This window comes from Polypterus senegalus, chromosome 11 (assembly GCF_016835505.1).
Source record: "Polypterus senegalus isolate Bchr_013 chromosome 11, ASM1683550v1, whole genome shotgun sequence".
NCBI lineage: Eukaryota > Metazoa > Chordata > Cladistia > Polypteriformes > Polypteridae > Polypterus > Polypterus senegalus.
This window is the reverse complement of record NC_053164.1, coordinates 72,583,561-72,609,113: the sequence shown is the minus strand read 5'-3', so window position 1 is coordinate 72,609,113 and position 25,553 is coordinate 72,583,561. Positions and strand designations below refer to the sequence as shown.

The following is a 25,553-nucleotide window of genomic DNA, read 5'->3' as shown; positions in this document are numbered from 1 at the left end:
ACAATAAAGAAAATAGCCAAATAGAAGAAAACTGCTACTCCTCTGGTTCTGCCTTTACAGGCTAAGTAGGGTAGCTTGCCTCCTTGTCCATGTAGCACTTCATATCTCATTTCAGCCTCTTTGACACTCTCTCTCTCTCCGACACACACACTCTCTCTCTCTGTCTGTGTTAGTAGTCATTGTACCAGTTCTCCTCTTGACTCAACTCTAACTGTACTTCTGTCATAGTGGCCATCATTTAACCCCATCCTTGAATCCCTTATTGGCCTAGAGGTTGCTTCTTTTATCTATAAGGATGTCAGGCTAAAAGACTTCCTGACAGGCTCTGGTGGGTTTACACACTTGAGCTCTCCATAGGATTTAAAGGGCTTTTATGCTTTCCATTTTGTCTATTATCAGTTCTTCATGACTCTATTCTTTTTTCTCATGAGTTAGGCACCTTATATTTTAACCGGATGCTGTTTACTAGCCTCATAGGATATATCACATACTTCCCCTAATCAACCCATTCACTATTTTTATGGAGCACTCAGGATATGCATGCACACTTTCCTGTAGCAGGACATATAATCTTCAGGTTGACACAGGCTCTCCTAAGTGGCAAGCAGAGGTCAGCTGCTTTTCTAGTGTGGTATGTTACTATGTTTTTTCTAGCTCTTGATGTAGGGTTTCCTCTTGTTCTGTAGCTAGCAGGTGCCACCTCTGCTTCACAATTGCTTTAACAGATGTGCAACTCCATATATATTGTGAAGCACGGGGCGCATATAGCTGCCCCAACCCGACACAGACAGGTGGGCACACAAGTGCTTTACTTCACTCCCCACAGCACAGCACAGCACAGTACAGAGCGCAATTCTCAGTCTTTTCGCCTCCACTCCTCTCTTGCAAGTTTTGTACTTCTTTTTCCCAACTCTGGCCCCTCGAATGGAGTGAGGCATTTTTTTTTGTTTATTCTAATCCTGGGAGTGCTCCAGGTGGCTCATCAGTATTACCTGGAATCACTGCCAGGTGTGGTGGAAGTCCATTGTAGGGGTCTGCAGCTCCCTGGAACCCAACAGGGTTGTACCAAACTTCAAGTACCAGTGTGCCCTGCAGGAATCCGTTGTGCCACAGCCATCCAGGAGGGTTACCCTGTAGCGTCCCAGGGGAAGAAGTGCCTTGGAGATGCTTTTTCCTCTGGTCCTTCTATCCAGCTGGCGTCCCAGCTGGGTAATGTCTAAGGCCGCCTGTCACAATATATGTCCTCTGTCTCTATCTCTTCATAATACAGTCAGGAACATTTAATGTGCGTAACTTCCCAAAAGGCAGCAAATAATGAAATATATTTAAGAAACGTAGAATAAAACTGCCAGAGGGCAAAACTGTGATGAAAAGAGTGCTACAAAATATAAGTACTTCTGCGCTTTAGTTTTACATGTGCAAAAATAGACAAATATACTTTCTCTAGAAAGGTGCCAAATTGTAACCATTTAATCAATGTGGTGCTTGGTATAGAATGAATTATGTACAAAAATAACTTGTGCAATATGGTGAGCAGATGGTCCTGTAAAAATTGGATGGTGTACCATGGCTAATTTATTCTGAACGAAAAACATAAATAAGTTTAATTTCATAGAAAAAGTGGTGATAAAACCTGAAGTTGATTTATTATTAATCTTGAGGGTGCTTATGCTTCAATATATTTCATAACTGGTGTATATTGATTTACTTCAAATATGTCTTTACATATGAGTAACCCCTTTGCTGTGGCAAGGACATCTTGTTTAAAGAGTGGCTACCTGGTCTAGCTCCTTTAAAGTGTTTCAATTAGCCTCCTTATAGGTATGAGTTGGTGATTGTGCTTGAATATGGATCCAATATGTCCATCAGGTTCTTTTTGTTTTCTGCGTTGTTTTGTCTCTTTGCTATGGAGAAGAAACATCCTGTTTGCAGTATGGATTTTGTCTGGAGTTAATCTTTACTTGCATAAGCCAATGACATGCTTTTTGGGTTAATTGACAGTTCTTGATTGGCCCAGCGTGGGTGACTATGAAAGTTCTTTGTGGTCGGCTAATATCCTGTACAAGATGAATTTATGCGTTGTTGAAAAGTCACGTGTTTTTTATGAATTTTAAAAAATACGCAGCTGGGAGTGGCGTTTCATAATGGAAGCACATGGGATGCTGAGAAAACAAAATCCTAAAAATTTAACAAATATCTTTATTTTTCAAGTCAAGAAAGTTATTAAGCATTGATACACAAAAACTAGCTTAGACATCTAATACTTAGAATTTAATACTTACCTTGTACATTTAATACATAGCTTATGCATTTATTTAAAAAAATACCAATATTATGAGGTTCAGCCTTTTTACTAGAATACCAACAGTGAAGATACAGTGCTTGCCTTCTTCCTCAACGACCTTTCACCCACCCAGGGCATGATTTCTTCTCAAAAGACAAAATCCCACTAAACTGTTTTTGCAACGTCCATGGCATTGTGTCAATTTACTTCCTTATTTATGTGAGAAATCCTTCCAGGAAAGCCACTGCTATCACATAAGCCAGTGCTTTCCAAACTCAGCCCTGGGGACCCACTGTGGCTGCAGGTTTTTGTTCCAGCCAGCTTCTGTTTTTAATTGGACAAATGGGCTAATTAAGTGATGTGCTATTTCCCAAGTTCTGTGTTTTGGGAACAATATAGAAAACTAAGTTTGGTAAAAAATTAGAAAACTAAGTTTTGTAAAAATAAATAAATAAATAAAATTTACCAAGCAGTTATATGGGAATAATGTATTTTTTTCTTTTTAACATCATTTTCATCTTGATTTTCATTCTACTTTTCCAAGTGTTCTAATTATTTAATATAATCCATTATTTACTAATTTGTGGGTCTAACACTAAAGTAGTTGCATCCTTTGATTATTCAGTGTTGTTTGCCTGGGTGTCTGCTCTGCTTATTTTTAATTGTCATTATTAAGATACAACGAAGGGAAAAAACTGCACAGAGAAAGGGCAAAATATAATGAAATCAACAAAAGAGAGTTAAGCATTTAAATCTATAGCAAAAGCGGAAATTTTTCTAAATCTATACTAATAAAAGGCAAAGCCCTCACTCACTCACTCACTCACTGACTCACTGACTCACTCACTCACTGACTCATCACTAATTCTCCAACTTCCCGTGTGGGTGGAAGGCTGAAATTTGGCAGGTTCATTCCTTACAGCTTCCTTACAAAAGTTGGGCAGGTTTTATATCGAAATTCTACGCGTAATGGTCATAACTGGAAGCAGTTTTTCTCCATTTACTGTAATGGAGATGAGCTTCAACGCCGTGGAGGCGGAGTTTCGTGTGACATCATCACGCCTCCCACGTAATCACGCAGTACATAGAAAACCAGGAAGACCTCAAAAAAGCGCTCAAGAAAACATGCATTATATAATTGAGAAGGCAGCGAAACAATAAGAAGCGAGCGAGTGACATATACAACCATATTGATGAGTTCTGCTACCGGAAACAAAGCACGATGTAAACCTACACTTTAAATTAAGTTCATAGACAGGCTGCCGCTGGCGTTTGTAATTTAGTGCCTGCCCATATAAGGCCGTCCGTCAGCGGCAATCCAATAGGAAACTGCCACGGGTAAATATTCACGGGTGAAGGACTGTGCTTATGGAGAGGAAGATGAGAAGGTCAGGGTGGTGTTTGACACAAACTCAGCGAAACTGCGAGAGAAAGTTTTAAGTGCCAGGACTAAGGTAACATTAAATAAAGCTATGGACATAGCACGAGATGGCACCAGCACAGCTGGGAACCTTCGATGCAAGTACACCGAGTGGCTCACGTGAACTGACGTAGTGCACAGATAAAAGCAACAGTTCCAAAGAGCGCTGAACAAAAACTGAATTACACAATTGAAAAGGCAGCAAAAAATATGAAGCGTCTGATAAGCATATTCATAAATGCAGCTACTGTGGAAACAAAGCACACGGTGGAAAAAGTCAATGTCCCGCTAAAGGAAGACAGTGTAAAAAACCCGTGCATGCAGTGTGTCAGGTCTCAGATAAAGAAGAAGACGAGCTGTTTATTGATGCAGTAAGAAACGAATCGATGAATGAAACCTGTCATCTTTACAACGATTGACAAACACGGAATGTAACTTGAACACAACACATCCTACAAATACGAACCTGATTGAAAGAAATAATGATAATCAAATCCTTGATGACAGCAACACTCAGTAACACTCACAAAACAAATACTGTATATTGACAGTCATGTTACGTTATTTTTAAAATGTTCCCTTTTCTTTTTCTACCTTTTTTAACACACTACTTCTCCGCTGCGATACGCGGGTATACACAGAACCTCACACCAAACAGAAACGAACTTGTGGCCAAAAAAAGATGCCAGGCGTCCAGCTCTAAAATGACATATGAGCAAAGACAACTGAATGATTTGATTTGTTATTGCACGTAAGAGCGGGAGTCAACCGTTTTAACAAACAGCGTATTGCACTGATCTGAAATAGCTGTGTGTGTATATATGTAGATATGTATGTATATGTATATATATGTTTATATATGTGTGTGTGTATGTATGTATATATATATATGTATTTGTGTGTATATATGTGTGTATGTATGTATATGTGTGTATATATGTGTGTGTATATATATAGATATATATGTATGTATATATGTGTATATGTATAGATATGTATATATATATATGTTTATGTGTGTGTGTGTAAATATATATATATATATATATATATATATATATATGACAACAACACTCATCACTCACAACAGTGACAAAACAATTACATTGACAATCAGGTTACGTTATTTTCAAAATGTTTCCTTTTCTTTTCATTGCTTCTTTAACACACTACTTCTCCTCTGCGAAGCGCGGGTATTTTGCTAGTGTCTTATAAATGTAAAAATCATGCAGCTGTGCTTTTCTGAATGTAGAACAAGAGAAAAATAATACCAGCTAATTAAATGACATCAGTGTTATCAGGTGTTGTCACTGATTAGGAATCTGATTGGAGCAAAAACCTGCAGCCACAGTGGGTCCCCAGGACTGAGTTTGGGAAGCACTGAAATAAGCAATTAGAAAATCTACATTTACTTGAGAAAAATACTCAGAGATTTGCCATAAAATTAGTATTTCCATATAACTTTTGTTGTCACAAACATACGTCAGAAACATGGAAGACGTGTTTTCTTATATCAAAATGTTTGCCACTTTGAAGAGATACATTTTTAGGCTTTATAACTCATAAGGTTTCATTATAATACATCAAGACTGGCTATTTACAGTATTTTTCAAAATGTATAGAAAACACCAAATTGTAGAACACAATTTCATGTGGCAAATGCACATATACCGTGTTTGTGAAGAAATAACTTTTACTTGAATAATACCAAATTTATTCTTTAATATAGTAATGCAGATATAGTATAATGTATTTAATTTCATTTTTGGTTTAAATGATTAAATATATAAATGCAGTCCATTCTGAAGGCAAGTGAATTGTTAATCGAGCGCAAGTTTGCGAGGGGGGCTACAGCCTGTCTCAGCAGCAACACACACAATACATCAAACAACATGGGACAAGGCCATTGCTGGGCACACACAGACATTCTCATGCAGGAGCCATTTCAGAATCACCAGTTAATGTAACTAGCATGTATATGGAGATTTGGCTGGCAAACTAGAGTATCTAGAGGAAAAATAACACAGATATTTGGAAAAAGTGCAAACATCACACAGGCAAAGATCAGGCATAGGACTCTAACCAAGGACTATAGATCCGTGCAATAATTGTGCTAACCACTACACATCATGAATATAATTTCACTGCCAATGTTACTGTGCAAATTGAAATATATTGATAGCTTAAAACTACTAACAATAATATTTTTTTTTACATGCTTTTATTAGAATCAGCGGAAGATTGATCAATTTCATAAAGCTGGTCATTTCTATTTTGTGTAGACCTTTGCTAGTTGTAATCTTTTCAGGAACCAACAATGATTGCGGTGCAGTAAATGTAAGTGGTCCAGTATATAACTTTTATATTCAAATATGTAATGGAGTTGAGTTAATTTGTTGGGGGCCATTGTCATTTCAACTCCCTTAAGAAATACTGCTGCAGTTCAATTTAAATGTGTCATTTTCACTTTTATGTCTACTGCATCTGTTCTATTTAATGAAACTTTCAAAAGAAATGACACGTATTTTATGGAGTTTTAACAGGATGAAGATTGGGTTAATAATTCATTCTCTAAATATGTTTAATTACAACGTGCTAAATTAAAATGCTAATCTTTTCCATTATCAGAATTAAATGCAAAACACATTTCTCCTAGCCACAAGTATTTGTTTATTTACAGCATTGCTTGTGTAGCAACTCATTGCGCATGTTTGAACCTCAGAGTATATGTATATATTGTTTGTTTGTTTGACAAACAGAAGTAGAGAGATAACCCAGAATGTAAATAATAAATCAATGAAGAATTGGTCATTTAAATCATTTGTGTTTCTTGTGCTTTCTCAACCAAAAATAAAAAGAGAAGTCTGATAGCTACACCCATCAGTTAGACAATCTTTAGTCCAGATTAAAAGTTCAAGTACCATTTCCTCATTCAATCCTCATATAAACGATTACAAGGTTGCCTGAGTTGGGTGAATGGATCATGCTAAAAATCTAATATATATATTTTAGACAAAAAATTAACCAGGAAATGAATAAATGTAACTAATATAGGAGAAGGGGAATTATCCTGCAATGGTGAGCTAATAAATGTAGGAAAGTGATGCTTCTTGTTGTCAAATTAATTACTGCCTTCAGTTTTGGCAAAGCCAGTAATTAATTAGACATTCAGTAAGTCTCATATAATGCTTTTCTTCACCTTTCTCTCTAAATTAGATTGTAGCCATTAGGCATAAATCAAAATAAGTGAAGCACAATCGTTTTTTTGAAAACAGACAATTTCAAGATAAACATTGGTATTATATAAGTAGGAGGGTCTTCGTTCAAGTCCTGGCCCTGTGTTCCTATTCCTCCTGTGTCTGCGTGGAGTTTTTCCATGTTTTTCCCTCAAAGATGTATTATTAGGTAGACTCATAACAGCAAAAGTGCCAGCTATAAGTGTGCAAAGTTTATGTCATACTGTAATCTATGATCAACTGCTACCCCTTCAGATTTGCACCTGATTCTACTGTGATAGGCTATTTTAAAGTTGGAAAGGTAATTGCTTATATGTAAAAAAGTCTAAACAGGTGATTTAGCACTTAGTTGTATGCTTTAAGTTTGTTCAGTGGTTTTATGTTTTTCATAATAGAATAAGGCATTAATTTGTTAATTTTACAAGGTCAGTGTGAGGCAATGAGATCAGCAACATTTGACAGATCTACACCTTTTGTGTAATGTTTCAGACATATATTCATTAATACACAACTTGAGTTAATGGTGTCCTAAGCACTATATTATGATAAAAAGATAAAAAAGAAAGAAAAATAAACCTTTAGCTTCGTCTTATACAAGTTGAGCACACACAAAAACAATACCAAGCATAACAATAAAAAGGTCACAATTAAAAATTATATTTATGAAAGTAAAAAAACACAACATGGCATGCAAATGAAAGTACATAATGACAATGAAGACATCTTTCTTCTTTCAGTTACAATAGAGGCTAAATTTAATATATAGTGAAAGTACTATGAATAGACATTCATTTATTATGTGGCAACCTCAAGAATTTATATGCAGCAGAATTCTCCAGTTTTAAACAAATGAAATTCACTTTGTGTAAAGGCATTTGTTTTGAGTTTGGGCAAGTGTCCTATTACCTGCAATTGTAAGTTGCTAGGTTATGTGCACTTTTTCATACAATTACAAGGGCTTCAAAAACTAATTGATGTTTTGTTAGCCAAGAGAATCATTAAGCACATTTTGCAGGCATTGTTAAGTGGTTAAGGCTCTGGACTTCAGGCACAGAGGTTGTGGGTTTAAATCCTGCTACTGATGCTGTATGATCATAAACAGTTTACTTCATGTGTCGTTACTCCAATTGAAAAAAAAAATTGTAACCAGTAGTATTAGATTGACACTATAATTCTGAGTTCGGTATCAATACTGGCTTAAAGACACCGGTACCATTACTTAAACAGTTCTGAAGCAAGTAACTGATAACTCCAAACCACTCCATCTTACTCCAGCCTCCCTGCCATTGAGTCAAATTGTACACTCTTCTTGGTTGTGTTGAAGCAATAAGGAAAGGGGGTCCTCATGAAGTCCTGATAGTGTCAAAGCAATTTGGGGTGATCACCATGAAGTTTGCTTACAGAGGAATCGAAGCATTGTGCACATCTGAATCTGTTCCTCGGAGAGTCGCAGTCAGGGTGGCTGATGGGACAGTCCTTATGGATGACACTGTAGTTGTGACCCGCTGGGCTGGCTACTTTGAGCAGTTGTTCAAAGCTGACCCACCGGCTAGGGCGTTGGATATCTCTGGGTCCACGGTTCTTGAGACTGATCCTCCGATTAGCTGTGAACCACCCAGTCTCACTGAAATTGCACAGGTGGTGAACCAGCTGAGTAGGGGAAAGGCTGCAGGGATCTGTGATATCCGAGGTGAACTTCTCTGGGCTGGTGGTAAGGCTGCCCTCCTGGCATTGCAAGCAATCTTTGCTTCCATTTGGGAGACTGGCATCATCCCAACTGACTGGAAAACAGGACTTGTCGTCCCTATTTGGAAAAGGAAGGGTGAGTGCCTGGATTGTAGCAACTACATGGGGATAACACTGCTCTCGGTGCTGGGTAAGGTCCTTGCTATGGTCGTCCTCAATCGGATCCATGATCACTTGCTCACCTACCAACGACTGGAACAGTCTGGTTTTACGCCTAAGAAGTCTACCATCGACCGCATCCTGGCACTGAGGGTTCTCATGGAGCGCAAATGTGAATATTGGCAGAGTTTCTTTGCAGCCTTTGTCGATTTTCACAAAGCGTTCGACTCAGTTGATCAAGCTGCTCTATGGGACATCCTGAGGGTTTGCGGAATCCCCTCGAGGTTGCTGGAAATCATGGCCGGCCTGTACACTGGTACTGTGAGTGCTGTGCAGAGTGGAGGCAGGACCACTGCGTTTTTCCTAGTTTATTCGGGTCTTCGTCTGGGGTGTGTTCTTGCTTCTGATCTGTTTAATGCTTGTATGGACTGGGTGTTGGGCAAGGTCGTGGGGTCCAGTGGCTGTGGGACATCTGGTGGTGAAGAAAGATTCACGGTTCTTGACTTTGCTGACGATGCTGTGATCTTTGCAGTCTGGGCTTGCGAGTGTCCAGGATAAAAAACAAGATCCAGGCCTTTAATGACCTCTTGGGCACAGCCATCAGCAGTGTGTCTGTTTGCGGAGAGAGTGTTGACCTTGTTGAGAGGTTTACTTTCTTTGGCAGTGACATTCATGTCTCTTATAACTCTTCCTGTGAAGTCAGTAGACAGATTGGGACAGCATGGGGGGTCATGAGGTCGCTGGAAAGAGGTGTGTGGCGCTCCTGATATCTGTTGTCACACACGTGCGCATGGGAGGCAGCTAAAGGGCTTGAGTGAAGGCAGTTCGGAGGCATGCCAGGGTGTGGCAGAGTGCACTGACTCTTTTTCTCCCTTGCCTGTAGACCATTCCGGGGGGATTTCACCTGGCTCTCCTGACATCACTTGGACTGAGCCAATGGAAGTCAGCCACACCAGCTCCAGTCCCTCTGATGTCACGTCCGGCTATGAACCAATGGTGAAAGACCAACTGCTGGATCCATATGACCTCACTTCCTGTCTCCCCCTTTAAAACCTGACCCTTTTCCTTTGTTTCCTCAGTCTTGTTTTGGACTCAGTTGAATGCACTTCAGTGCTGATTATTTGCTAAAACGACTTTTGCAGCCAGGATACCACATTATACGGGTGTCTGCCCCAAACCTTTATCTGTCCATGTCTCGTTCTTGTGACACTGTGCAAAAGGACGAAGGTTCAAGTCTTTAGAGTCCTGGTGCTTCCTGTCTTGCTATATGGCTGCGAGACATGGACGCTACCCAGTGACCTGAGACTAAGACTGGACTCCTTTGGTACTGTGTCTGTCCGGAAAATCCTTGGGTACCGTTGGTTTGACTTTGTGTCGAATGAGCGGTTGCTCATGGAGTCCCTGAGGCACATTACCTGCATTGTGAGGGAGCGTCAGCTACGGCACTATGGCCATGTGGCGAGTTTCCCCGAGGGTGATCCGGCTCGTAAGATCCTCATTGTTGGAGACCTGAGTGGCTGGACCTGGCCAAGGGGTCATCCATGTAACACCTGGCTGCGGCAGATAGAGGGTCATTTCCGGAGGGTGGGACTGGAGTGTGCATCTGCCTGGGGGGTTGCAAACCGGGATCCCGAGTTGTTTTGTCATGTAATGGGTGTGGGAACGCATTGTTCCAGTGCATGCTCCCCAACTTGACTTGACTTGACCATGAAGTTCTGATTGCATTGAAGCATGTGGTTTTGTTTCATACAGAATGGACGTTTTTCAGTGTATATAGTACCAAGTGTTGAGGTAGTGGAGGTGGTTGAAAGATCGAGAGGACAAGTGAAGTAGACCTCCGGTACTGATAATCCCAAAATGCTAGTACTGAACCATTTAAAATTTTGGTTTTTGCGTATACATAAAAAAACACATAACACTTCGAGATAACTTTGAAAGACTTTCAATGTCACTTTTTTCTGTTTATTTTGGCCCCTCAAAATCCTTATTTGACAGTGCAGAATCATCAACAATAAGCAAAACGCCTTCTGCAAAATATTTCTCTAAATTTTAGTCATGGCCAATATTTGATCCCATATGGTAAAGAAAAACAATGATTGAAATGCCCAAGACTTAATTTATTGTTTGGTTTTTGCTGCCGTATAATAGATAAAATCAAATGATACACCCTAGGCAAGGTTTGTCAATGCTTAACTATGGTTTCAGTTGTCTGCCTCTTGATGTCAACTTTTGTCGACAAAAACCTGTTAGTAACAAGACTTGTAGCTATATGTTTTTTTGCAAATGTTTTTTCAGAGCATTGTTGTAAAACTTTTTTTTTAATTAAATATTTGTACAGTTGAACCTCGGTTCACGACCATAATTCGTTCTAAAACTCTGGTCGTAAACCGATTTGGTCAGTTCCAGACCATACAAACTGTATGTAAATATATATTTTTAAAGATTTTAAGCACAAATATAGTTAGAATGCACAGTGTAATAGTAAACTAAATGTAAAAACATTGAATAACACTGAGAAAACCTTGAACAACAGAGAAAACTAACACTGCAAGAGTTCATGCTATAGCGCTATGAACCGCTGGCTAAAAACACTTTTTTTTAATGAGTTTTAAGCACAAGGAAAAAAATATGAAAAATCCGTAATTTAATAAATCACCAAGAAAAGTAACATTGCAACAATGCACGCTACGAACCGATCGCTGTAAACTGAGGTGAAGTGGAGATTAAAATCCAAAAGAAAAAAGTCTTCATTAAATACAACGAGGTTAAAACAATGCTCGGATCTGTCGTGTGTCTCTCTCGCGTGTGTGTCTCTCGCTGCACAGGGAATGCACAGGGAGAGACTGAACACGTGCAGAAATCATTGGCGCAGACAAACCGAAAGGGAAACTGGCTTGTTCATATACCGAGTGTGTGGTCGTGAACAGATGCAAAAGTTTGGCAAACTTTTTGGTCATAAACCGATTTGTACATGTTCAGTTCCACTGTACTTCTGAACAGATGATGCATTTTTTTAAACTTATGATTAAGAGGCTGATCAAAGTAGTAAATGAACAACTAATCAGTTAGCAAAGTAGTCAGTAGTTACGGCCCTACTACTATGCAAAGGAAGTTTTAATTTTGAAAGGAAGCTTTCATTATTTAAAAGATTATTTAAAAAATTTTCATCAGCAGCAAAAATTCTGTTATCAATTGGTCAATGTCAGTCTGTTTTAGAAAAATTTTATTTGATCATCCCTTGGTTTGGTTAACAGTGGCATGTGATTGTTTTGAGTATTTTAACTGAAGAATGCTTTTACTTATACATCTGTGTTAAAAATCCCAGATAAAGTATTTAATTAAGCTTTGAAGGTAATGCCTAAGATAATGGTGCAGGATCAATTCTAGTTCCACAATTGGGAATACTCAAATGTACAACACTGAAATTTTTATTCTGGGAAATTATTCGTAGTGAAAAGTATCTATTATGTTGGTGATAAGAATGATTTGGTTTCATACCATCCTGAAAAGAGTGGAGACTTTAGTAGAAATTTGCAATTCATCTATCTATTATTAGAATGTAACACATTTTTAAAATAACTGTTATTTTTCTGTTTAGAAACAACCAAACACTTTATCACAAACAAGCATTTCAAGAATTGTTTTTCAACTGATTTAAAAAATTTCTTTTTAAAACTGGTTAAGTAATGTTTATGTGAATGCTTTATCATAAAACAATATTCCAGTTTGTTTGGAAAACCTCCAGAGCTGTTTATTTCCCCTGAAGATAGTTTAGTGTAGGTTCTTTTTCTTTAAAAAATTTAGTCAAAAAGGCTTATCAGTTTTATATACTTCCTTTTAGTGCCCCTTCAGATCTTTTACACATGCTCCTGGCTATATTATCTTCTGTTCTTCAGCTGTGGGGGAACCTTTTTACTCAAATGTGGGCATCTGGTATCAAACTGATGTCAAAATATGATATTTTTGGTGTCCTTATAAGTAAAGAAATGTAACTGAATATTTTAAATCTTGAGATATGTGTGATGTAACACATCACACAAGCTGCCCACTAATCTACCCTTTGGCATTTTACCACCCATCATATACGAAATAGACTAGTCTAGCATATTGTGTAGTATCATGGAGCAACCTTTATTTAATGTTTTGTACTCAAATTCTGGCAATTGTGAATAATTTTTTTCTAAAAATGCACATTTTGATCTTTTAAAGAAATTGGCTTCAGCTTGGGATTTATTGAATGTGTTCACTCAGAAGATTTTTCATTTAAATAGGTTCTTATTTGACAGATGACTGTAATTCATTCCATGCTTTTTTATAGGTTTTTCTTCAAGAGTGGACACATCCATTCATCTTATTTCAAGCTATTATTCTCAATACAAATTGTCAAATGAAAAGAGTCAATCAAGATCTTGAAAAATATTTGAAATTTCATGTGTTTTCATTTCAAGGTATTTGATGTGAATTGTTGCATTGGGCTGAAGTCTTAACATAATACTTTAATATACATCTCTGAATATCACCTTTTGAATGCACAGATATGCTCTAGCTGATTTGTGTTACTGCTAGGTCCAACTCATCAGCTGGTGGAGATGTCTTAATATTGCTGCCTCATGGATTCAGTATCTTAGGTTCAAAGTCCATTGTTGGTTGTTATCTGTGTGGAATTTGCACATTTTTTTGTATGTAGGTACTGTTATCATTCCCACTTCCCCAAACTTTTCACATTAGGCTAATTGTCAGCTCCAGATTGGCCTTGGGTGTGTGTGAGTGGGCCTTGTAATGGGCTGGTTCCCTTTGAGGGGTTTGATACATAAATTATGTATAAATAGATGTATAAATTACCAGGGTAGTCCCTTTTGACTTTGTATTGAATTAAGCAGGTTTAAGAATGTTACATGTGTTATGTTAAATGCCTGCTGGAGAAATAAATTCTGGAATAAGTAACTTTGTAATATCTAAGCATGTTACAAAATTCACTCCATCGATCATTTAAAGTCACCAGCATTTTTTGCTTTTTTTAAAACTTTTCTGTAATTTAAAAATCAAAATGTCCAATTCAAGACATGTTGGAGATCTATCAATAATTAATGTAAAATGGAAATGTTGTTAAACTAAGATATATGCTTTCATGACCAAAAGTGGTTAGGCTGAGCTTCAGGAAAGACTATTTGATCGTTACTTCTTAGAACCTGCAATGTTAGGAATTGCTGATTTTGGAGGAGTGTAAGAAATTCAATTGAATTACGGTGGGCTCAGCAGATTAAACTGGGGATGGATGATTCCTGTTTTGTTTCCTTATACACTAGTCCTTGAAGTATTGGAGAAATTGGCTTAAATGAATACATCTAGACATCAGATGGTGTGGTAGGGTTGGTTGAAGACTGCAAGTTGATTGAAATAAGGTTATAACTCTTTGCATTATGAAAATAAAATACTTCTTGTTTTTTACTGAATAAATAGGATCTCTTATAATTGTGATATCATTAGTATATTATTTCTAAGGTTTCTTCTTTAAAAACTAAAAATGTGCAATAAATGCAGTCAAATCATAATTTTAAAATCAGATTAGAAGTGAGTGAAACAAATTAAGTTTAACATCTTAACCATCACTAGGCTGTTTACAATACCCAAGTGATTTAAGCAGCCAAGAATATTTAAATCTTTTTGATGCATTATGCAAAGTTGAAATACATTTACATCTTTTTTTATAATAAAGCTATTCTGGATACAAATAAAATAAAAACAGTGTGTCATTTTTTAAATTTTTAATGTGCTAATCAATTATGGTATTTTTTTTAATGTACTGTAATTCAGTTAAATTGGTGATGCATGGAATTTTGTATCATATAAAGTTTTTGGTTTTTAATCTTTGTAAATGTAAGATCTGTCATAAGGAAATGCATATGAACATTAAAGCATTTGATTTTTTGTGTTTTTTTGTTGTCTTCTTGTATTGTGATTGAAGGTATACACATTCTGAAGTGGAAACCAAAACGGAAATGTAATCATTAGACTGTTTCTGAGTATCATTGCCTTCATAAAGGGAGACTGGACATGGCAGTGGTTAGTTCTACTACCTAACAGACCCATTCTTCACATATTAATATGTGTTTTCAGTCCATATTTGAAACATATACATGTTAGGTTAAATGACATTGGCTAATTAGCTTGGCATGAGTAATTGTGGATATGTGTTTGACTGTACTCTTTGATGGGCGGACACTGTGTCCAAAGTTGACTTGTGCCTTGTGCCTGACAATGAGAAGAGTTAGAATTTCAGTTAAATAAAATTTCAAAGTGCAGTGAATAGTCTCTGGCTTTCTTTATAACGTAAGGAAACTTATAACTAAGGAAAACACAGAATTATATAGTAGGTTGATTATGGAAAGGTGATCTAGGGTTCTGCTCATAGTGTTTAATAATAATCAATAATTTTCTTCAGTTACTTTGCTAGTAGTTTATTCACATAATGCTATAATGCTTTGATCAAGTTGAGCCTTTCAAAATTAGTCATGGTAAATGCTAGAAATCATTTCCTAACAAAAATGTGTCTTTGAAAATGTAGGTTGATGGTAAGAACTTTGTTGTCTGTCTTATGCAAGTCAATTAGAAATTGCCAATCTTTGATACTTTTCATGTCGGTAGTAGATTATGTGCCTGTGTGGCAGTGCCTGTAGACACTACATTTTTATTCCAACATTTGTGAATTTCATTAGCAATTGGCGAAACTCTTTATCATGGCCCAACACCTCTGTGTAAATGGTTTTAAAAGGCTAGAGGCTTCAAGAATGGAGAAACATGTAAACAAATGGCTTTAAGAAAAATGATGCAATATTTGCTTGGTGACTGCTGATTTTCTTGAGACATTGTTTATATTAAAGACAGGATTCTTTGGGTAATGATGCCACTTCCCAGGTTATAAGTTTCATATTATATGAGTTTTTAGGTCCATTCACATGTAATGTGAAAAAGCTCTTACCATTGTCATCAACTCTGTCCAAATGTCAATCATTCTCTCTGTTCACATGGAACAACTGAGCTCTCAATGTAGCAATTTTATTTAAATTTGGCAAACTTAATCTTCAAGGAAACATTTTCAGGAAAGTACAGTTTTTGAAGATATTCCAAATGGATTTGTTGTACAGTTTTTTTAAAAAGTTAAAATATGCACCAGCTTTCACCAATTAAATCCCCAAACACAACTGAACATTAAACCATGCATACATTTTCTATTTTTGTGTTCTAGTTGCTGGTTAACTACAAACCATTTATAAGTTATTAAAGGCAAAGGTATACATGCTAGACAGGTAAAGATCATTTAATTTTATTAGCATTCATTGTCATTTATTATTAAAAATAATTAAATGAATTGAATTATATTGTATTGGGCAGAGAATCTTGTTGTTAGGCATTTTCTCTTTGGTTCATGTACTGTTCTTCATTTTCCTCAATAAACACAAATGATGTATGTATCAAAAACAGTATGTGCTGTTATTAAGTTAAATACTTTTTGTTTGCATGTGTTCTCTGATGGTTAGAAGGTGTGCTGTTTTTATGTTTGCCTTGTTTTGTGAATGCCATGATGAAGTTACCTGGGACCATCATAAGGCAAGTAGGCAAGGGAAATCTTGAAAATGCAAATAGAAACTTTGTGTTAAAGTGCCGTTGCTGTTATCTGTATGGATTTCCATTAAAAATGACATCTCAGAACAAGTCAATTAATACTCATGCCAAATTATAATGCAGTTTATCTGTAAACTCATGAGAATTTTTATCTTCTTTCTTATAACTGCTTTGGTGCAGTACTTTTTTCAACAATAGCACTTCGTGGTATAGCAATCTGCCTACATTCCTGAAGAACAGGCTCTAGATTTTTGAGAATAAACTCATTAAGGGTAGTGCTATGGATTGATACTGAAGTTCAAATTATGAAGAGGTTTTTTTGTGAACTTGGATGGCTGCTTTTAGAGGTCAGGATATCACAAATAAAATTTACCTAATTACACACCCCAAGTTAATTGCTGAATTGTTTTGAAAATGTGAAGATGTCCATGCATTAGCATATTAAAATAAGCAGCTTTGCAAATTTGTGTTTGATTACATGTAACAACACTGTATGTTGAGGACCTTTTTTTAGTGGGGCTGCAAAATGGAATATGCTGCCAATTCAAATTAACTAGACTACTAGACATTTTAGCTTCAATCAAAAAAGTTTAGCGCATATGATGAGCTTAGATGTTTACTTCTAGGATTGGTAAAATAATGATGTACTCATTTGAATGTTCATGTTTTTAAAATATATATATATGCAAGAGTGTTCGCCCCTTACTCGCCTTCGCTCGCATTGTGAAGATGGGGGCTGAATGCACCCCAAGGAGACGTGAGCACTCCTCCGAAACACCCTCTTAAATGGTGATACAATGGGAAACAAATACAGTTTTTTTACCTTCTCTTTGCTCAATTAATTACTGGCTTGCTGTTGTCGTGCCACGTGACCTGCATCTTGCATGACGCTTTGAACATTTAAAAGCTTCTACAGCAGCTGTCCTACTCTTTGTCTTTGATTTCCGGCCCCGGACGTGGCTAAATCTCTTGGCACAAAGTCTTGTCTCGTGGGATGTGAGTTCTTGATATTTTTGTGTTTATAATTTAAAAACAGAATAAGAATCTGAAAATCTCACAACATCACATTAAAGTGCGATAAATTCTGAAAAGAATGATACCAAACATATATATGTAGCTTTTAAAATAAGCCCAACTTAAAGCGTGACAAAAAATATGACATAAAAAGTCACATAAAATCGTTGCACTTTTAGGCTTAGGATTTTATATATATAGCATAGATATATATGTATATCTTTCTTATATTCTTTTTGAGAGCCACAATAGAAGAAAGTTTTGACTTTAATTATTCATTTTTTTTATTTTCTTGATTTTCTCAAGTTGCTTCTCTTTTCACATGTCAAAGAGTTGTGGGTTTATATAAGTGGTGACTAGGTTGGCCTGGTATGGGTGAGTGTGCCCAAAGATTGTCTGACTTCCTTTCGGCAGAGGGTTTCTGCCATTCCTACCTAATGCTGTGATATGGCCTTTAGCTCCTCAGGGATCTGTAATGGAGAAAATATTAAAAATGGATGGATGAAGGAATATTTATAACATCCTCCAAATGACCAAATAAACTGCATAAAAAATTAAAGAATTTCAAGACTATTTCTTATTTGAAGGGTTAAATCTATTTTTGCATACAAAAGTAGTACAATTCCATTGTAGCTTGTTTTTTTGTCACAGCATGATTATGTCAGTCAGGTCTTCTACTTTTTGGCCCATTTGCCCTAAAATACTTGTAATGTACGTCAGTTACACAAAATTACACAAATTTTTTTCTCATTGTAGAATTACTCTGGACATTAATCGTTTAAAGAAAAAATGCTAAGGAAATATTTACGAAATAGTTTGGATAGAGATAATATTATATTTCTAAGCTAAAATGTACTTAGTGCCTCCATTTATATATATATATATATATATATATATATATATATATATATATATATACTAGCAAAATACCTGCGGCGAATAGCAGTATACTGTACATATATTGCATATATATATAGTGACGGTTGGCCAGGGCCTTCCCAGGACGCCCCTTCACCATATCTGCCAGGGGGACAAGGGTGGGAAGCCCAGTATCTCCCTCTGGATGTTAGATGGTAACCTCCCTGGGTTACAGCGATGCCTCGGATTCCCCCAGGGCTTCATGGGAATTGGAGTTCAGTGTAGCTCTATGGGGTTCCACAGGCGCCGCCAGGGAGTGCTGCAGCAGGAACGGCTGGGCCCTTTTGGGCACTGGCTTCGCCTTACCCGGAAGTGCAGCCGGATGTTGGCAATCAACCACCTGGAGAACATCCGGGTACCCAATAAAAGGGAGCCAGCGACCACTACTCAGCGGCCTGATTCGGGTGGAAGGAGGACAAAGCTTGCTGAGGAGGAGTGGTGGTGAGAGAAGTAAGTGCTTGGTGATTGTGGTACTGTACTTCGGGCTGTGTTGTGGCTGGAGGGAGTATGGGGAAGATGTGCCCTCCAGCTGAAGAAAATTAAATATTTGTTTTACCCGTGCCTCCCGTGCCTGTGTTGGGTCAGGCACTATATATAATATATGTATTACAGAGATCTATTGAGAATGTGGAGAGTGCTTATAGTATGGTGGATGGAGGGCCACCCCAGTATATGTAGTTCCATAGATGGGTGGGCCACACCAACAGAACTAACCAATACCATTGGCGATGTATGATTCTGCAAAAACCAAATGCCTTTAACAGAAGCAAAAGATGGACAATAAGGCATGCCCATTTTAACAACAGTACCTTTCTGCTCAAGATTTAGTTGTAAGCGACTGATGGAATATCCCTAAAACAGTGCATTAAATAGTATAGCCGAAACTCATTCAAAGAAAGTGCCTTTTGATAGACTGTATATTTGAGAGTATCACTTTGTACAACAACTGAGCTTGATGCATCTTTGAGTAGATGTCCTTATCTCTGAAAAGAGACAATGATGCTGCTGCAGAGATGATGACTGATGTTTCAGGAGGTCCAGATTTGGCTTGGCAGTTTAAGTAAAACTTGGTTGCTTAGTGGGTTGCCCTTCATTTTCAAAGTCATATATTTGTAGTAAGTGTTATTTGGAATGGATTTCTTATTCACTTTTGTTCTCTCAGTAATTGCCAAACAAAATAAATCGAATATATACAGTGATGCAACTCTTGAAGCAACATAATTGATAGAGAATGTGTAAAACTTGAATGAGAAAACATGATATTCATCAGTATTGCTATTGACAGATAACAGTCAGACTAAGGGTGTTTTAACTGCTAATTACGCTTACTTTTTTCGGTAAAAATTCTTCTACACTTATTGGATTAATATTTAACGCTGACATACTAGTTTTCAGTTATAGAAGCAAGAACAGCTGAGTGGCTAGAGTCATCCTATAATACAGAGCAGGACTGATATTTGACCTCTTCAATTAATGATCAGATCTCATAAATGTTTGCTCTTTATAGCCTTTGTCTTTTACGTTGTATAACCAGTCACAGCACTTTCTGTGGTACAGCCAAAAGTAAAATAAGATTAAAAAGTATTTACCTTGCCTTAGTGAAGTGGGTCTAAGCAAGGTCACCAAAGATCAGTAACCCAAAGGGGCTGAAACCATTATCATTATACACTACTTTTCCATCAGTGTAAACACTATGATGTGTCATATGCTTTGTCTACTAGAAAGCATAATAAAATTTTTTTACCTTGGATGTGTTCAGGCCCGTGTAGTGGAAATCCTTTCAAATCATTCCTGTGTACAGTCTCTTAATTGTTGTGGATCAATCCAATTGCTGTCTTGTACATGATGATGTGATAAGTACTCTATGACATGGTTTTAAGTGATGTTGCCTTAAAATTCCAGGTTTTTTGGTTCAAATCCCAGCTGTGATCTTGAGATGGACTGCCATTCTGCATAGTCCTCTTGTGGCTACTATTATGGAGATAACCTTTACTGCAATTCTGCCCAGGATTGGAAGGTATGGGTTCAGAAATGAAAGAACGATACTTGTATACTTGTATGTTTAATGTATGTATAGAGTAGCTGATGAAAGTTGAGTACTGTTTGGAGCAGATGCAGGACCCTTAGGAACATGAGGCACAATCCTCATGGATGATATATTGCTTCAAATTTTTATACGTTGCATTCTATACTTAAAGAAATAGGGTATCTAGCTACTGATGGAGTTAGGTGCTTTCTAAGTTTTAATACAAGTTTGAAGAACCCAGCTGTATTGCAGTCAGAGCTGTTACAGTAAAGAGCATCCTCACATGCCCTTTCGCCTGTCATAGGAACAGTACAGTATCATGTGTAGTAATGACTGAATGACTGGATTACACATGTTCTGGAGAACCCACAATGGTGTTGTTAATGTAAGCCATTACTAGTCTTTGCAAACACTTTATAGCCATGGATGTGTCAATGAATAGTAGTCATTCATGAATGGTGTCTTGGTTTTTGAAATCTTTGTAAAACACACAGCTTTGACATTGATCTTCAGCCACCTCTGAAAACTTCAAGGGAGTACTGTATCTAAGAAACACTATTATATATGTTGATTATTGGTTATAACATTAAGTGTGTATTAATTCTTCACAGAATATGCACTTCATCCCCATCTTATATTATTTGCTTCATTGTTATCAAAAAGCAACTGCAGTAGTATTTTTGTTTACCCAGGAATTACAAAAATTAATTGCACTGCAAACAGAGTCAGTTCATAATGTTGTTATTCCATTATTTATAAAAGGCCATTTTTTAAGCAACATTTTCTTGCCTGTGTCGTTTAAAGGCCTATCCACCAAATGGGAATTCAAAATGAGATACCACTAGAATATAATTTGTGAAAATCCTCATTTGTAAATGTTAAAAATAGAACATGTAAATGAGGAGAAGAATTCTTAAATTAACCTTGCATAACCAAGATGTGGTTTTTGGCCCACAGCGGTAACTGGAGGATTTATCAGATGACTGTTAATTGTATGTGAGCCCCTGCAGGACCCTAGATCTTTGAAACAAAGCGGTTTCTTTAGCCTTGGGGAATCAGTGCAATCCTGGACACCTTTTGGCAATGAGAACACCTTGTCATTGCAATTACAACTCAGATTGCATCTTTTAAGATATAAAAGTCCTGTAATGTCAGCTGTGCCATCAGATAAGCAATCTTTGGATGCTAAATTAGAATTAAAGAATAGATCTTCATTCCATTACTGTAAGTAGTCCACATTCATAATATTACACATGCTATTTTAAGCATATTGAGAGCAGTATCATCATTTGTCTAGATGTCTAGACTTTTGTATCTAACACATGCTGACTCTTAATGTTTGATGAACTAGAGAATGCCCCAGAATAGAGCAGAAACACTGGCAGAGAAATACCTGACAAGTGAGTGTATATAGCCATACTCTCACTGGCCAATTATGAGCCATCAATTAACATATAAAAGTCTTTGGACTGTGTAAGAAATTAACTCTTTGAAAGGATACCTAAAATGTGAATTAAACAAAAATTTCAAAATGGTAATAGTTACCTCCGCTGCATTATACATAATTTTAACAGTTAACCAACCAATAAATTGTTTTTTTATTTGTTTTAATTTTGCATATCATCCAGGATGGCTACATTTCCTATGACCATTGCCACTCGACCACTGTGCATACAAGCAATGGATGCAATAGATCAAAAGATCTAAGGGATTCTACAGTTACACAAATATACTGTAAAGTGAATGACATTTTCTGACTCTTGCACTTTATTGAAATAAAATACTCCCCCATGGATAAACCCGGAAATACAGCTGAAACAGATAGGTTGTCATCATCTCTGTGCTTGTGGCAGTGTGGAATAGGAAAGTCTGAATGAGTTTCTTGGCTAGACTATGTCTTGAAACTGGGCTGTATACTGTATTTATACATGGCATCCATCTGTGGCAATGTGTTAGGGTAATAATTGTAAATGCAATCTGTGTGTGCTGATGCTATTCTACTTACTGTTTCAGTTTTTTCTTGTTAAGTTCATATCACCTTAAGAGCACAAAATGCTTATGCATAAATGCAAAAATAATATTACTGAAACAAATGCACTATAGACCCAAAATGCTATAGTACTGAAATGTAAAAGTTACTGGCTCAGAAATATCTGTGAAATTTGTAATCTGTGCTAATGTAGCATACAGTAAATGTAAGTCGTATTTGATAAAGGGGTCAGCCAAAAATACAGTAATAATAATTAAATGTACAATAATACTGAAGCAAATTAAATATTAAATTATTATTAAATTATTTAAATATTAATATTAAGCAATATATACAAGAAAATATGCATATGCTTTGCACATAAATAGACAAGTGGTCTAGTTCAGCTGCATCCTGAAATGGACCACGGTGCAGGCAAATAACAACTGCTTCAGTTGTAGACATTATGCAAAAACAGGCCCATAATATGTAATGACACATTCACTCCACAGGCAGCCCAGGTGCCAACACAGACGCTATAAGTACAGAATGAAAATGGAAAAGATACAGAAGTGGCCAATCAGTACAATTGCTGCAATTAACCAAAATGCAATAGAAGAGAGAAATAAGAAACAGCCTTACTAGCAAATCTGAAAGGTAGTATACTAAGCTAAAATATTGACGCTTAGGACTTCTCTAATGCTAGATTCTCTAATGCTACATTAACTGCATTACACCTTGGTTACTTTGTTGAGAACCTTCAGTCCTTGGTTATTTCTGGAACAGTTTTCTAGAGATTTCTTTTCATTTCCTGCTATGAGAGATTACCACATTTCTTCTTTTTACCCAGTGTTCTGCCATCTTAATCTGTTAATTAATCTTTTAGTAGCTAATAAATATATGTAATTGTTAGTGAGTGTATTGTGTGTAGTTTTTGTGTGTTGTTAATAGGTGTAAGTTCCCCTTGGGATCAGTATATATATTGTGGACACCAGGGGGCATATGGCTCCCCAAACCCTGATCACAACAGACACTGAGCCCAAGTCCAGCATAATAACTTTATTAAGCATGGGAAACGTTTTTCCATTATTTCTCACCTTTTACAGAACAGTACCATAAGCACTTTAAGCATAGTACACAGCACTTTGTATCTCCTCTTCCAGCAAGCTTGAACTGAATGGAGTGAGGTGGCCCCTTTTATAGAGCACCTGGAAGTGCTCCAGGTGTTCCACAATCTTCTTCTGGCTGCACTTCCAGGTGTGGTGGCAGCTCTGCAGAGGAGGGTTCAACCATTCTCCATGCTCCCCCTGGCGGTGTCCATGGACGTTAGCAGTGTTGAGCTTTCATGCTCCAAACCTGAGGCACTGTAGCAAACAAGGGGTGCTGCCCTCTATCTTCCTGAGGGAGTTATTGCCCCATGCAAGCTCCATCCCCCGGTCCTTCTGTTATGGAGGCATCCCAGGTAAGAATTCTGGTTGTCCGTTACTATATATATATATATATATATATAACATTCAAACACATAGACTTTAATATGGAGTTGATCTCCCCTTTGCATCTATTACAGTTTTCTACAAGATTTTGGAGTGTTCCTGTGCGAATTTGTGCCCATTCATTCTGAAGAGCTTTTATGAGGTCAGGCACTGATGTCGGAGAAGGCTTGCCTTGTAATCTCCATTCCAGTTTATCCCAAAGGTATTTGATGGGATTGAGGTAGTTTTGTGTAGTCCAGTCAAGTTCTTCCACACTGAACTCATCCAACCATGTCTTTATGGACCTTGCTTTGTGCACTGGGGCACAGTCATGCTGGAATAGAAATGGACCTTCCCCAAACTGTTTCGATAAAGTTGGAAGCATAGCATTGTCCAGAATGTCTTGGTATGATGAAGCATTAAGATTGCCCTTCACTGGAAGTAAGAGGCCTAGCCCAAACCCTGACAAACAGCCCCACACCATTATCCCTTCCCACCAAAATTCACTTCACTGCACAATCCAGTCAGTCAGATAACGTTCTCCTGGCATCCGCCAAAGCCAGACTCACCCATCTGACTGCCAAACAGAGAAGCGTGATTCGTCACTACATAGAACACGTTTTCACTGCTCCACAGTCCAGTGGCTGTGTGCTTTACACCACTCCATCTGACACTTGGCATTGGACTTGGTGATGTGAGGCTTTCATGCAGCTACTAGGCCATGGACACCTACAGTCATGGCCGAAATTATCGGCATCCCTGGAATTTTCCCAGAAAATGCACCATTTCTCCCAGAAAATTGTTGCAATTACAAATGTTTTGGTATGCACATGTTTATTTCCTTTATTTGCATTGGAACAACACAAAAAAAGAGAAAAAAAGTCAAATCTGACATCATTTCACACAAACCTCAAAAACTGTGCTGGACAAAATTATTGGCACCCTCAACTTAATATTTGGTTGCACGCCCTTTGGAAAAAATAACTGAAATCAAGCACTTCCTATAACCATCAACAAGCTTGTTACACCTCTCAATTGGAATTTCCAACCACTCTTCTTTTGCAAACTGCTCAAGGTCTCTCAGATTTGAAGGGTGCCTTCTCCCAACAGCAATTTTGAGATCCCTCCATAAGTGTTCAATCAGATTTAGAACCGGGGTCATTGCTGGCCACTTCAGAACTCTCCAGCACTTTGTCTTCAACCATTTCTGGGTGCTTTTAGAGGTATGTTTGGGGTCATTGTCCTGCGGGAACATCCATGACCTCTGACGCAGACCCAGCTTTCTGACACTGGGCCCTACATTGCGCCCCAATATCATTTGGTAGTCTTCAGATTTCATGATACCTGACACACAGTCAAGGTATCCAGTGCCAGAGACAACAAAACACCTCCAAAACATCTCAGAACCTACACCATGTTTGACTGTAGGTACTGTGTTCTTTTCTTCGTAGGCCTCATTCCGTTTTGTATTAACAGTAGAATGATGAGCTTTACCAAAAAGCTGTACCTTGGTCTCATCTGTCCACAAGACATTTGCCCAGAAGGATTTTGGCTTTCTCAAGTACATTTTGGCAAACTCCAGTCTGGCTTTTTTATGTTTCTGTGTCAGCAGTGGGGTCCTCCTGGCTCTCCTGCCATAGCGTTTCATTTTGTTCAGATATCGATGGATAGTTTGAGCTGAAACTGTTGCACCCTGAGTCTGTGGAACAGCTTGAATATGTTTTCAAGTTGACTGGGATTGGGTTG

General features: G+C 37.4%; 1 protein-coding gene across 5 annotated transcripts in view; it reads left to right on the top strand.

The window, feature by feature from the left end:
* zmp:0000001168 (signal-induced proliferation-associated 1-like protein 2) overlaps positions 1-25,553 on the top strand; it is a 320,580-nt gene that overhangs the window by 73,704 nt on the left and 221,323 nt on the right. Inside the window, exon 1 of one of the 5 annotated variants that reach the window (XM_039769035.1) lies at positions 20,268-20,357. The exons of the other annotated variants lie outside the window; for them this stretch is intronic. The gene's annotated coding sequence lies outside the window, so the exon portion shown is untranslated. Of the gene's footprint in view, positions 1-20,267; positions 20,358-25,553 lie in introns of those variants that run through there. 5 annotated transcript variants of the gene reach the window in all.